Genomic DNA, 16,104 nt, shown 5'->3' with positions numbered 1-16,104 from the left:
ATCCGGAGAGGTAGAATCAATAAGAATCATAACAAAACGCCACCGAAAGCTCTAATTGTTTTTTGATCCGAGATGTCCAGCAAGACTAGGTGCGGTTAGTGTTCGAATGGGTGGCCGTCAGAGAACCGTGATAGATATATCCGGCCTAGATGCTGCAGCTTGTTATTATTGTTGTTGTTAAATGGCGGTAAAATGAATTTTTTTTTGGCGACTTGTTTGCGCCAGGAAAGCTCTTGGTTCGTCGCCATTTATCAATTTTCCCCAACGACGTTCATTATTACCTCGCGATATCCCGCAATAAAAGGGGAATCACCATAGAAATAGAACGATCCGGCGAAGGGTTACAAACAAGATCATAATTCCAGACCGGCACACACGTCGCTTCCACTTTGATAAATTTTTCATTACGAACTTGGACCAGATCGGAAAACTGCCGTAATAATTTCCACGCGTCGGATGAAAACGGGAATTATTCAAAAAAAAGCGCCTGGAATCCTGGAGTCGCTGTCGATAATAGCGGAAGCAGAAAGAAGCCTAGTCCTTGTCGCTCCCGCTGCGGGAAATTACAGGTGTCAAAGTTGACAAAGGGCTGGAATTTGAGCGGGCGTGACCTCACGTGTTCAGGATTTGTTGCCCTGAGGGCCCCAGTAATACATAATTGATAATTCGTTATCATAATTCTTTCTATTAGAACACTCTGACAGCTCTGCGTCAACAAATCTGCTTCTGGAGGAGCTTCGCAGCGTGCTTGCTAGATTTAGATTTTCTCAGGTAATCACCGACAACAATCAAGCAGGAGCACCTTGGGTTTGCTCAAGGATGGCGGAATTAATAATGTTGATAATGAAAGTTCTAAGCATGTCTGTAACACAAATCATCGGAAGCACAAGCGAATGGTCGTTATGGCTCCAGATAATGAAGAATTAATTGCGTGCGAAGACTGCAAACTCTTGTCAAAAAGTATCGACGGGTTTCCCTGCACAATTAATGACACTTGTGTCATATTGGACGTTGCTATTAACAAGTAAATAATGAACCATGAATTGGATATAATGACTCGTAATAAGATAAATATAATGTGACGGTGTTCATTACTCGATTTATGCTCCATCGACTTTTTAAAACATTGCGAATTAATAGGATAGTATAAATAACGCAGGATGTGGTAATTACATTGATTAATGTCGATCTCTCCCAAACCAACAAACATTTTTTTAATGCAGATATTGTTTGCATTGTGATAAAAAACATCACTCCTAGAAGTAAGTGCTAGCGCATCTAGTAATTACACCGAGTACTGTGGCCAAGCGCTTAGGGCGCTGGTTTGCATTCGAGACGTACCGGGTTCGAATCCCAGCGGTGGCTGATCTGGTGTGGGTTTTTTTTCAGGGGTTTTACCACACCACCACACCCATGCTGGGTCAGTACTCACCCCACACCCATGCTGGGTCAGTACTCATCCCACACCCATGCTGGGTCAATACTCATCCCTCAGTACCACCACCTCCCTCCGCACTCATCCCGTCATCGTGACCGAGAAGACGAGGAAGTCTCAGTAGCCCACTTTCCCTCGGGAAAAATTGCACCTTTTACCCTTTTTTACCCATGAGTCACCAGTTTTTTTACGAATTTTCTCCCAGTAATTCCACCATCATTTCTATGTTTTGTTGGTTTGAATTTATTCGATCTGCGCAAACATGTTGTAATCTCTATTTCCCTCCATGCGAAACTTTGTCTGACAGTCTGTTCTTCTGGGACCGCCGTCTCATGTTACAGAGGAAGTTCAGTGCACCGGCTTCAATATTATTATAAGTTCTGGTCCCGATACTGGGTCTCTTTTGTATTGAATTACATTTCGCAGTTTCCGCTTGGTGCTAATTCGATGCAGCAGATGTTAGGTGGCAATTAGAGAAAACCGGCGGAAATCGATACGATCAAGAACATCGTTCCAGTTTGGCGTAAAATTTTTCTAAACGAATTTGGCGCTGTTTACCTTAGCTCGGACTAATATTTGTGCAGTTCAGCATCGGTGCATTTTGAATTTCTTCACTGTGTACATAATGAATTTAAGCTCCGGGCCGGCGTTGTATCCAAATCATTTAGTCTAATATCGAGTCTTGTTCAAACAAGCTTTGCTCTGTATTTGCACAAAAGACCGATTCTTGCGAGCGATTTTTGTCAAAAACCCGCGCTCGCCCTAATCATTCTATTAAATTCTTCGGCGTTAGGCGAATCGCGGTCTTTTGGTAAATACGCTTTTGTCCTATATCTTCCGGGGGATTACTTTGCAACGCCCGGAACTATGTGTAACTCCGGGTGCGGTTAATAAAACCGGAGTATGTTGTGCGTACCGCCGATAGCGCTCGCTCGCTAACAACCTAATGCTACTAATTCTGATAAATGCCACTGTTGAAAGCTTCTTAGCTGTTCTGATTGAAACAGATTAACGTAATGGAAGTAGATCCGTTTTAAATAATTGCGTCAACCTGATTTTAATCGCGTTTCGATGAGGCATCCCCTTTTACAGGCTCCTGTTGCGTTTTGTCCACCCTTTGCTGCCGAAATTAATTACGTCAACCATTTTTTGTGATCTGGGTCTAAATTTTATTTGGTCACGCTGTACAAAACAGTCGTAAATTATCGCGACTGGGTGCATCGAATGCACGAATAAGCGTTTTGTTACATTATGACATTCTCTCCTCCATGCATTCATTGTGATTTATTGTATACATTTATCGTAACGCGATCAACAAGGATATTTATGTTTACTTTCCATTGTGCTATATTGTGACAGATTTTCCAAAAACATGATGCATTCTGTGGTGAATACATTTTTTTCAGCTCTTCGTCATTTGAGTGCAACGCTATTTTAAATTGGTTTTGTTTTGCCAATTCATAAATATAAATTTGTTGTCGAGCGTTGGCCAAATTAAATAATTTCTGAATTTACATCCGGATAACATTTGATGTAACAGTTCCCAAATCACAGCACATATTGGTTCAAGGAATCCTTCAAGGTTCTGTTCTTGGACCGCTTTGTAGTTATATAGTAAAAAATATAATATGAATTATCACCGAGAGCGCTGGCCAAGCGGTTAGAGCTCCGCTTTGCGTTCCGGAGGTACCGAGTTCGAATCTCAGTGGTGCCTTTCACCAGCTGTGGTTTTTTTCGGTGAATTCCCACACGATACGTCCCATCCTTCCGCACCCATCCTTGCCCACACCCGTTTGTGGTTGAAAGGACGAAGGACGTCTCAGCAGTCCCCCCTCGTTAGGGAGGGAATGAAAAATGGGCCTTTGTATTTTTGTAAGGAATTATAATTACCTGGTAACGATAAGTAAATCCGGCCTTGTTGCCGTGTTCTTTCTTTATAACGAAAGGATTTGGAGTGAGTGTGGTCAAAGCTGGTAAATCGGCGGTACAAATCGATACAACACTTTATTCGAATGAAATGGAAAACAATAGCGCAAACAGCCCCGCGGCTAATTAAATTAGCTGGCGATCGCACTGTAGCAAAGAAATCGCTTACGGTACAAGGATCCGTCCTATTATTTCCATTTAATTCGTGGTTTTGAAAAATAATGCCGACTTAATTGCACCGTAGGCGATCGCGTGCCAACCCGACGTTTCAACAAGCGACGTAAATATTCATGAGTAAAAAATCGTTAGTCCTGATCTTGAGACTTGCGTCCTTAATTGTAGCCGATGTAGGTAAATATTGACTCGGACGCCTTTTCCAGGAACCGTCCCTAATAGAAAATAGTCGAAAAGAGTGACACTAATCGTTCCTTGACAGACAAAGCTTGTGCAATTACCGTGCCGCAGCTCGCTCCTCTTCCAAGTTTTATTCTCAAAAGAGCCGTTTCATCAATGTAATCTCTTCGCTGCACCTCGTCTATTATTACGGATCTTCTCGCAGAAGGAATCTTTGTAATCTGAAAACTTCCCGGAATGATACAGTCCTTCAGGCGATTGGGACTTTAATGAAATGCATCCGGTGCATTTTTTCACCAACTGAAGCGCATTTCGATACGGTCGGCAAAGTTGCGTAGTTATTGGTGGATGATGCAGATTATAAATGAAGTTTGCAATAAACTCATGAATATAAATCGAAATTATTGTTGACTGTTCGAACATTATTATAGAAAGGGTAATTGCGGAACTGCATGCTCGACCACTTGCACGAAGAATCGCTCCGATTGGATCCGGAGAAATTGCAATTTGGGCAACAAGGAAAAAATAAACCGGAAGATATTCCCCGTTAGCGACTGTTCTTGTTTCGTTCCGCTAAAGCAAACCTTCTCAAGTGGAGATGATTTATGGAAACAAACTAAATTGATGTGAGCCGTTCAAATCAACACCAGAATGTGATTGATGAAAACAAATAATGAATAAGAATCAAATGGTAATCATCGAATGAATGTTTAATCTCGCAAAGTGGATTAACCAGCTCACCATCAATCATCTATGAATGTCGATCTGTTAAATTAAAGTGTTTTCCGCACAAAGCTTCTACAACACTAAATTTCGACGACGTGTTTTGACCAAAAAGACAACCGTTCTGCAAAACACCTCAACACTAAGCGTCATATCGATCACGCCACGTTACACTCTTTAAAAATCTGTGTCGATGACATTCGACCCGATCATCCATCACTTACACGACGTAGATTAGAACTGCAGGAATTTTTAAAAGGTGCAAGGAAAACATTTTCATTGAGGTAAATGTTCTCTCTTTCGAGAGAAAAATAATTGCAAAATAAAAGCGTTCATTATCATTCGATAGAGAAGTTGAGCAACGCTGGTCGTGGTCAGTATTCGGATGGGTGGCCCTCAGGGGAATGCGTTACATTATGTCATCGTTGTCATTGGAAAGAATTGATGGAAGAATACGAAGTGATAAATAAAGCCGGCCTTGATGCCGCATCCTCTTTAATAATAATAATAATAAAAAATGAATCGTCGTCTTGGAAATTGGAATTATGCAACATTATGCGACAAGAAATACCGATGTTGCACCTTCAGCACCCTTGTTGTAAAAAACGCAAGCATTCGTAAATAGCGGGGCGCGATCGCAACACACCCTTTGCATTAAGTAAAGACGGATCGCCGTTTTTACATTCTTGAAGCTGGGGTCGGTAATTACCGACACGAGTTAATTATTCATCGGTTTTGCTCTCTGTTTGTGTAGAGTCGCTTAGAACGAAAGGGGAATGGAGTAATGGCGGAGAACGCCGCCTCAAGGCAATTCCATTCCGGCCCACAATCGCGGTTCTTCGAATGGTCCAAGCCAACACAGACACAGAAAGACACACATCATCACTTATCTACCTATTATGTTGTCACGTGACGCGATTAATCACCAATAAGGAATTGTTACGTTAAGACGGCTGAGGGCTCATTGTTTCAGAGAGATTTCTCTGTTAGTTTCTTGTCTTAATTGAATTTTAAAGCAATTTACGCAAAGTAGCGGCGGTGTAGGCGGTAGTTCCATCTTGTTCCACGCCTTCAAAGTCTACAAAATTTGCGATTATGCAAGCAAAGCTCGTCCGTCGTCCAAATTTGAAAACCTTGCAGCAGGTCAGGTCAGGTCAGCGAAGCCTGTTGGGGGTTGGTTGTTCTTCCTAGACCCCGCCCCTAGCATGACTACATTACAGCCAACGTTTATGGTTGAAAAAAACCCAGAAAAAACTTCTACCATGAGGAGGCGGCAGCGGGATTCGAACCCCTACATTTCGAATTGTAAGCCAGCGCGCTAAACACTTAGCCGCGGGCCTCGCTATAACACAGCGTTCTAGCAACGGTTTTTACGTTACGTGGTCACGTTGCTTTGACGCGTAAGTAAGTAGATTTCTAGCATCGGTGAGACTCGAGGTACTCCATTAAATTAGTTGAAGGAAGAATTAGCAATGTGAATGTGTAAACAGTATTGGAAAAAAAATTGGGGCAAAGGGTATCAGAGCTTGAAACGTTTTTGTTCTTTGATCATCGTCTGGAGGAGTTTAAAGAGCCTTCAGTTTCTTTAACGATCACGGTGGAGCCTCCCTCGAAGAGCGATGTAATTTTTATGTAAAAATATTAAACGGCGATGCAAATTGTACAGATTGTATGCAAATCGGCCGTGTCGCGCTCACCCCAAACAGTGGAGGGTCTCTTTGTGCTGTGCGTCATTAGGCCAATCAATGGAGGAGCTGATTCCCTTAAACAAATAGAGGCGAGGAAATGTCCTCTCGAGCAAGAACAATATCGCCATTGTCGTACATAAATGTGGCAACTCGGCCTCCATTAAAAACGACGCCGAAAGTAACAAGGGGGGATGATGAATAATGGCCACTCGAGAAACTTTGAATTATTAAAATATGTTTAGATAATTCGGTCGGACGCGCGCGTTAAAAGAACCCAGGGGTGAAGAAGCATCCCCGTCGAGAAGGTATTTCTTAATTCCGGATCCCTCTAATCCGGGTTGTCGCGACAATGACGACTTCAGCGCAGTCCCTGACGCCTTTTTAAAGGATATGGGGAAGCGGGGTTTCTTTTATTGCCATTGAATTAATTAAATTCCGACATCTATTTTAATTAATTTTAGAGCGACTCGGCCGCTTTAAGTAAATTCAATAAAGGCGTAATTTATGAAAATTTTTTTCTCTCTTAACGAAGACGGGCTCTTTCGCGAGATTCTAATTACTGCTGCCTTATAAATAAGGTTCTCCGAGCACCTGCTACCCGCATTACCTCCACAGGATTATGTTCTAATACTTTTAATACTAATGATGCTTGATGTTTTCTCTGATCGCTCCATCCACCCAATTACACAGAAACAGACAAAAATTACCAAACATAATCCAATCACCAAGTATTTTTACTCTGCAGAAAAGATTTTATATCGTATCACAAACTTCAAAAAAAAAAATGCGCCAAATCTACAGGGTGTTATTGAAAGTTGTACAGATATTTTAACCACGAGCTACTGGCTTCATGTATGACTCGGAAAAAATATTTAAAAAATTCAATGTCAAAAAATAAAATGACATTTATTTTTTAAGCTACAATTTTTTTAAATTGCTTTTGGTTTTCTACGTTGTCCTACAACCTCGCAGGTAAAATTTCGGCACATTTTAAAAATACACCCTGTATATCATGTTTTGTAAAATGTACCCCAATGCGAAGTAACCTATAGGAAATATGCTTTAAAACAAGGAAATCGCATTGGTGTACCTTTTATAAAATATGGTATACAGGGTGTATTTTTAAAATGTGCCGAAATTTTAGCTACGAGGTTGTTTGACAACGTAGAAGACTAAAAGCAATTTAAAAAAATGTAGCTCAAAAAATAAATGTTATTTTATTTTTTCAGTAGCTCATGGTTAAAATATCTGTACAACTTTCAATAACACCCTGTATATTAACTTCTCACAACAGAAATGAGCACCCTTGTCTCTTAAGCACTTAGTCTTAATTTCTTAATCAATAATTCCTTATCGGTCACCCCAATTAACTCACTTCTCCTTTTATCCCGAACATTCCGAGGTAGGCCTCAGCGCTTCGCGCCATTTGTACCAACGACATCACCTGCAGCCTGTGGACAGATTATTCTCCCCGCCTTACATTATCCATTTTGCGCACCGATCACAGTTACTTATCAAATAACTTTGGACTGCCAATTCCGTTCTATTTTTCCAGTCGATCGCAATTTAGGGTTGCGCTAACAAACGGAGGTGGTCGAAGAGATCTCTGAATGGCCGCAATTCGCTAATTAAGCTTTCGGTAGGGGAACCCCATCGATATGTGTATTCAGCGGTTTTTGTTCAGCTGCCATCTGTTGATGGTGCATTCATCCAATTTGTATCCGGCTGTGGCTAGATGATGGATGGCCCTTTCAAATCTGTGTCGATTATCGTTTATATAAGAGACAACGTCGTCGCTGATGTTTGAAAATTTTCACAACAATGGAGAACAATTAACCAGTCGGGCGTAGTTTGACCGGAAAATATCAAATCCACAGGACGCGCTTTCATTGTTTTTGGGTTGCAATAAAATGGTTTGCTGTCGCTGACCTGGAAAGCGCCAAAAAAAAAAAAAATGGGTGGTCGTTTATGTAAACGCGCTCTGCGCAAGAGCACTAATTAAAATAGTATGACTGTTTGGATTGATATGTCTACCGACCAATATTTCGAATAATTTCGCCGCTTCTCAGATTTGATTGGCACTTGGAGGAGCTTTTTCAGCCCCAACCTTCGCTTTTTGTGTTTATATTTAACCCAATCAATACGCGTTTTACATAATCACAGTCATTATCATGTCACTTGCCCCCGGCAATTTACCGTCCCAGATTTTTATTTACAAACTTTTTTTATGACTGTGTGTTTTTCGTCGTAATAACGAGGAAATAAATTACCGAAGAGGGATTTTTTTTCAGCGTCGGCGGCGCAAACAGTCGAACAAAAATGGCGGAAGGATGCACGTAGTGAAGCGACTAATTCTATTAGTGGGCAGGAAAAGGCCAAGTTGGCCGACAAAACAGCGAGAGCTTAATTAAGATGTGGACGGTTCGAAGTGAGGTAAAAAGCTGGACGTTGAGCTTTCGTCAAGCTTTTTTCGATTTTTAGGGGACGGTCGCGATCGTTTGCGTATAAATAAGTGAATGAACATGCGAGGGGCGCGTTTTGTTGTTCTTCTTTGCCGAAATCGAAATAATACCGTTCAAAAATTCATAAGAAGAATGGGGAGCGTGCAGGAAACGTAATAAAATACGCTTTGATCTTGTTCTTGTTGGAACAATGAAGGACTAAACAGTTTTGGGCTGAGAGGAGTGTGAATTCGGTGGAGTCATTGCCTTGCAAAACCACACAAAGTAATACAGTGAGGACGCTATTGACAAATAATTATCACGGTATTCAGGCCGGGTGCAATTACATTTCTAAGGAAAACTATTCTAAAACTCATCTCTTTTTAATGTCGCCCCACCCCGCCATAAATCCAGTATGTCTGTTCTATGTCAACGCATTTACAACGCCATCTTGTTTCATGTCAAAAAAAATGTATATTTCTGGAACAGGGTGATGGATTCCCCTGAATAAAATATGTGTGTTTTGCTAGGCCGCGAGCCTCTAGAGAAACAAGTTAAAAAACACATCCGAAATTAAGAATGTGGAAAAATGTTTTTTTATAATAATATTTTCACGGACCGCCTGATGGACGATTTGAATATTTTTTATCGAAACAGTTTTTTCTTTTCAACCTTTCGACCTCCAATATCTCACCCTCTATATCCACCCCTTGATTACCACCCTTCTGCTATTGTTTGTTCAACACCGGAAGATCCGGGGTAAGTGATTTTTTGTAAATTTCCTTTTTTGCCATCATCTCCCACCAAACATATTCGATGTAAATTATAATGAAGTACAATACAGGGTGATCAAAAAGAAAACAAACCAAAAGTGCTACCTCATCTTTTGTTTTATCGTCACGTATAACTCGTACGCAAAATTATACTTGCTATGCACAGTCGTTTTGTTGGTTGCCTATTTACCCCGTTTAGAAAGTAACATTCTGATAAAAATGCTCTTTCTTTAATGGTAAGACCCATTTTACCACTTATTCTGGGATAATTGTTGCTTACGAATACAGTAAACATCTGTAAACTCTACCGAAATCGAAAAGTTGTTTTCTAGGTTAACAACAGCACATCGTTGACGTATCTTTGACATTTCACCGAAAAATTTGCTTATCAGTGTCGCGTTTGGGGCGAATTTTTTTACTAAATTCGAGAAATAAGAATATAATTGACATACCTAATAAGAAAATATACAACATGTCTAGATATTTGGAAATTATCACAAAAATCCTCTTATCTTATGTAATTTTCACATAATCTGTTGGATACTATTTGATAAAATAATTATTTTTGTGTTTAGGTTCTTGTGGAATTATTTATAAAATGCAAATTAATTCCGATGAGACAGTTTCAGAAATCATCATGGGGTGTTCATTTAAATTTCTCCTCAAAGTAGGCGTTGAAGAGTCGATTGTGACCGCACCACGGATTACAGATCACGGATCAGCTGTTTAAATCTAACCTCACTTTTTGCGTTGTTTGTGTTTTTACTCTGCAAACTGACGAGTGGTGCGTTCACAATCGACTCTTCAACGCCAACTTTGAGGAGAAATTTAAATGAACACCCGATAGTTCAAACTGGCAACACGGTTTTTTCCCTCACGTATCTTAACGTCAAACTGGAACAACATAACCTAATTTTAGAAACCTACATTGACACTATCAAATGTTTAATTTACTCAGACGTCAGGTCTCCACGGCCAACCCATATCCAAAAACATCATGAATATATTATATATCAGCAGAAAAATATTCTGTTAAATTTAAGAGAGAGATAGGTAAGTCGTTTTTTTTTTGGTAGGTATATATTTTTTATGATCCGATCCATACATAATATAGTAGACTCGAGTTGCAAAAAAAAACCGGATGAAAAATTAGGTTGGTATTAGCTGTCATCGGTAATTTTGACGAATCACTATTGGTAGCATTGCTGCAATTTAAATTTAATGATGCTGTACCTAACCACAAATAAATAATTACGAAAAAGTTACTAAAAAAATAAAATAAAATAATAATCAAAAAAAGACATACAGTCGCGGACAGAAAAAAGTAGGACAAGTCGTATTCAGAAATTTAGCTAAAACTGAGTAGAGTAAGTCGGGGTTACAATAAGAAATAAATAAATATTTTAATAGTAACCATAGAAATTCTAAACAGATTTACATTAGCGAAAAACATTGTCCTACTTTTTCTGTCCGCGACTGTACCAAATAAGGTGCTTAAAGCGTGAAAAATTCCTCAATCCAACTGGAATTCGATCTGACCTTCAATTATTATTATCAAGCCTGACCTTGAGAACGATTTGCCAGGACTGCTGAAAGTGTTTTAAAAATGTTATGAATTTGTAAAATGTTTCATGAATGTGGTACCGAATCCCTTACCTTTTCTTACTCTACAAAGGCTGTGTAAATATTACGTTTGTTCCTTTTCCCTTGCTCCATTACACTTGAGTGGACCTTCTATTCTTCATTAATTAGTAATTACCTTGTTTTTTAAACAGTGATCAAAAATATTTTTTTTCTACGACCGCCGCCGTACATGATCAATTTTGATTGAACATTCCATTAATTGCGTAAACGTATTCTTACGCACAACGTGCGTAAAATGAGCAATCGCACAGTTAGGGAATTTTACGATTTATCGAAATTATGATGGCAGCACCTATGAATGTTTGACCGTTGCTAAGCAACGACCGTTCAGTGACAGTTTAGACTTCTGCCATTTGACTTTTTCCTTTTGTAGCGTGGGCGTTATTTAATAAAAGGTAAGACTTTTAACAATATTATTTTCTTTTTACCTAAGTGTACTTAATTTTTAGCTATAAAATGTTCGGTGAAAGCGATGTTGGAATGCGTTCGCCGCCTGAAATAATCGACAAGGCCAAATAAACTGCAAAGAAATCTCGCTACAAATACGAGAATGTTTATCAAAAAATTTATGAATTGGAGAGAAAAGAAAAACATTAAATAATTTTCGGCGAACGGAGAACCACTCGTCTGTCTGCAGAGTAAAAACACAACGCAAAAAGTGAGGTTAGATGATCCGTGATCTGTAATCCGGGGTGCGTTCACAATTGGCTCTTCGACGCTTAAATTTAAATGAACACCCGATGTGAATTGCAACGTATTCTGTTTCTATTTAATAGAAAGTTAACACATTTTCTTCAATTGCTTTTGTGTAAAAAATATTACGAAAATCATTGGACGAGATATTCTTTTAAATAATGTATTCCTAAAACAAACGTATCTACGGTGCGATCAACAATTACTTAGACGGCTATGACTTTGCTAACTCAGCTAATAAACGTCAAACAACTGTCACTATGAATAAAATTTTAACGCAAAAATGGTTTTTACTTCAGAACATAAAAGATTAATGTTACTTTCGCATTGGTATTTTCAGTAACGAAGCGTTGTTGCCTGTTTGGCCGAGTTTCGGCATATGCAACCAGAAATACAATTTAAATTTTCCATGTTTGCTTTTTTTGGAAAACAATATCAAACTCATCATCAATTTGATTTTTAAAACGTGTATAACAATAGAAATTATTCATGAAATGAAAATCGTATTATTTACATACATAGCGTTTTCACAATAAAATTCATTATTAATTTCTACCAGGTAGTCATTAATTTCACAGTTAATTTCATTATTGTTTGGTTATGACTCCCAGATATTAACATAGGGTTTTCAGAGGTCTGATCTATACCGAAATTTGAAATGAAGAGGTTTTGTGAAATTTCATGTATAATTAATTCAATCCTACTTGTTGATATAACTGTTTCCGACTTTGAATGATTATATCACAATCAGGATATTCATTTTTAAACGCGTTTCGCTTCTGGTAACTTCCAAACACTTTCGCAACTTGAAAGTCTTCATCTTCGAGACTTCTTGCACTGTTTCCTCTTGTTCCAAAGAACAAGAAACCTTTGAGGTCTTCTTTTGGGAGGCTGACCTGAATACACTCCTCCTCGCTTATTTCTTCTTCTTGCCCTTGACACCTCTCACGCAAACATAATTTTCGTCAGATAATCCTTGACGAGAAAGCGTCGAAGAGGCCAGATCTGCGGTCGGAAACGGCGCCAACAATGAACTTTCACCGTTTCCGAAAGAATAAATTAGGAAAGTTGGCTTGTAAGTAGGCGCTTATCCTGCGCAAGGAGAAACAAAGTTTTAATTGTGCGATGATAAAGATAAGGGTCGCGTTCTCTTCTTTTTTATTAAATCGGCAACAAGTAAACGACGAGAGTGGCGCCACAACTCGCGGCTTTAATTTCCTGGAGTTGACGCGATTGGCGACGTAATTTTATTGATGTATTGTCGACGGAAGAAGAATCGTCGGGCGAATCGTCATCGACGATTATTCCTCGGTGTCAATGGCGTTGTGTGCGTGTTGGACCGTGAGCACCGCCGCTGGAATATTCATGGCCGTAATCGACGAATGGCGCCTTATCGATGTTGTCATCCGGTATGATTGATCGGGCTGGTTAATTGTGGACATTTTTCCAATCAAACCCGGCGGGTATTTTAAGAAAAGCACAAAAATAAATATCGATTCGGTATTTTTGGGTGCATCATGACTGGACTGAAATATCCACAAATAAAGGCTTAAAATAACGTTAAAAGAACTCCCACGTATTTTTTACACCTGATTTTAGAGAAAGAACTACAAATGAAGGTCCCCCAATATAATTGCAGACCCTAAAACGAAGATAAAACACTGATACGTGAAAATCTCCTGAATGTTTTCTGTAGCTCATGAAATTCTGTACAATTTTGGTCATGTACAAAATTTCGCTAGAACTGATACTTTTCGCTGTAATGTCGATAGAAAAATCAATCGCGCCACGCGAATGAGCGACTACATGATCCAAACGCGCGCGCGGTTGGAGCTTTCTGTTGCTAAACTCCTAAGCGCGTTTTTTTATCTCTGATGCGTGCTTTTGCATCGAATAGAATTGTTTTTCACATGATGCCAGAAAAATTGGGATTGGTCAATAAGTTTTAAAGTTATAGACATTCAAACTTGATACTTATCTGTCGTGTTGGGTAAAATTACCAAGCCAGTTTTTTTCCTGTGAATTTTCTTCCAGTGTTCTAAATTAAAAAAGAACACAAGGAGTTTATTAAGAATCGAATTACCAATTAAATGATGTTTTCATAATTCAATTATCTCAAATACTTTGCGAGTTATCATTGTTCAAACTCATTTTTTATTATGACTTTAACAGAAAAACAAATATTTTAAACATTACTACAGACGCGATTAGGTTATTGCATGACTTTTATTGATTCAATTATCTAACGACTTCACCTAGTTTTTTCAAATTGGAAGAGTTAATAATGAATTGCTAGGCAAAAATCTCACAAGAGTAATTTCAGTACACACGACATACAGGGTGTTTTTGAAATGCGTGCCCAAATTTTAACCGCGAGCTACCGGCTTCATGTAGAACTCGGAAAAAATGTCTAAAAAATTCTATGTCAAAAAATAAAATGACATTTATTTTTTGAGCTACAATTTTTTTTAATTGCTTTTAGTCTTCTACGTTGCCAAACAACCTCCTAGGTAAAATTTCGGCATATTTTAAAAATACACCCTGTATATCATATTTTATAAAACATACACCAATGCGGTTTCCTTGTTTTAAAGCATATTTCCTATAGGTCACTTCACATTGGCGTACATTTTATAAAACATGATATACAGGGTGTATTTTTAAAATGTGCCGAAATGTCATTTTATTTTTTGACAGAATTTTTTAAATATTGTTTTCGAGTTTTACATGAAGACAGTAGCTCGTGATTAAAATTTGTGCACGCATTTCAAAAACACCCTGTATATTACCAAATTTAAACGTCTGTAATTTTTGCCATTATTGTACAATCTGATTTTTTCCTGCACCGTTTTAAAAATAATTGTATTCATTACAAAATTGTGTAAGAGAAATTGACTATCAAACCGTCAGTTTAGCAACGAACCGCTTTTACTCTGCAGCAACATTTAGATCGCCTAATCGCTAGTCGCGTCGCGCGATTGTAGATTCTAAAGCTATTATCGTGAAAAGTATTAGTCCTATCGAAATTTTCCATATGACTAAATTTGTTCAGAATTTAATAAGCTACAAAAAACATTCGGAATATTTTTTTGTAGGACCAGTATAAATCGCGATTAGGACGCTTTTTGGTCTTTTTTTTAACTACACATCCAAAACCTTGACTCCACACTTCCCTCTAAATTAATTTATCAGGAAAATTAATTTTTAATTCTATTACAAATTTCATCCCCCTTATCAAATAAAACAACAAAACTTTTCCTCCCCTAATTGACTCTTCACTCTTCTTTCCGTCTCTGTGCAGTTATTAATGAACCCTTGAAGATGTTTTTGTCAGTTGCTTGAAAAATAATTCATGAGTGGATAAATCCAGCGAATTATTAAATACTAAAAAACTGTTAACGGGTTATTGATTTTGTCCAAGTATTTGTGACTTGACGCATGATTACAGAGGTTCTGTTAACGTCAATAATATGGAAATAAAATACGCGAGAGAAATAATTTATTGTTTGTTTATTATTTACACATATTGACATAACCGCTCTTGGCCAATGAACAAATAAGAATTTAATAGAGATCTGTTTCTTTACTTTATGTCCAATTTCTATAGTTCTATCTGCTATACAATATTTTTTCTTCAAACGTCAATAAAATATGACATTATACTGCTATTTGGCATCCGACGAGCTGACGAGCGGCGGATAAAGTTATTATCTCCGCTGACGAGCGGCAGATAAAGTAACCTAAATAGCTAAAACAAACTAATTACTTAAACTGAGTCAATTACTTAGCTCAACACTGCTTGCAAGCATTTTAAATAAAAAACGCACTATTTACTTCAGTTATATTGCAAATTGTGTTCCACACATTGCTGTGGCTGTTTTTACAGGAATTTTTTCATGTAATCTCGAAAACAATGGCATGCTTTTGGTAAAATTTTGTTTTATTTGCCCACCATTGAAAAGCTAGCGGCGGCATATTTTTCATTTTCATTAAATTCAAATTCCCAATACCGACCACTGCAAATAGTGCATAAAGGGAGCAGATTCATATTCTGCACTGTTCGTTCCCAATAAACAACCTTTGACGAATTACGATACGGCACGGCATCAAGGCCGGATTGAAACTAATGAAGCAATAGAGTGAAGGCTTTCGTCGGGCTCCCAGCCAAATATTATCCGCGTCGAGCGTTGCTTAGCTTCTCTGATCGAATAATACTTGAACCGAGTCCCTCTAAACTGTGAAAACACTTTCCCACTTTGCGAATGACATTATGGGTTGTTACGTCGAATTTTAATTGGCAATTTGAAGTTTTAAAACCAGAGAAATTCCCTTAACTAGCCGTTTTAACAACGTCTGGTATTTAAGCAAAAATTCTGCTTCCCCACGGGTAAATTATGAATTAAAATTTTTGGTTCGACAACATTTAT

The 16,104-nt window shown here is 38.3% G+C and overlaps 1 protein-coding gene and 1 long non-coding RNA gene across 2 annotated transcripts in view; one reads left to right on the top strand and one right to left on the bottom strand.

Annotated features, from left to right (window-relative positions):
- LOC138136767 (acid sphingomyelinase-like phosphodiesterase 3b) overlaps positions 1 to 16,104 on the bottom strand; it is a 161,310-nt gene that overhangs the window by 109,056 nt on the left and 36,150 nt on the right. The gene's annotated exons all lie outside the window — the stretch shown is intronic.
- LOC138137299 (uncharacterized) lies at positions 11,305 to 11,773 on the top strand. The gene is made up of 2 exons (XR_011161683.1): positions 11,305 to 11,379; positions 11,434 to 11,773. It is a non-coding gene; the product is annotated as an uncharacterized lncRNA (long non-coding RNA).

This window comes from Tenebrio molitor, chromosome 8, assembly GCF_963966145.1.
Source record: "Tenebrio molitor chromosome 8, icTenMoli1.1, whole genome shotgun sequence".
NCBI classification, from domain to species: domain Eukaryota; kingdom Metazoa; phylum Arthropoda; class Insecta; order Coleoptera; family Tenebrionidae; genus Tenebrio; species Tenebrio molitor.
Note: the sequence above shows the minus strand (reverse complement) of the source record. Positions and strands in the feature narration are given on the sequence as shown.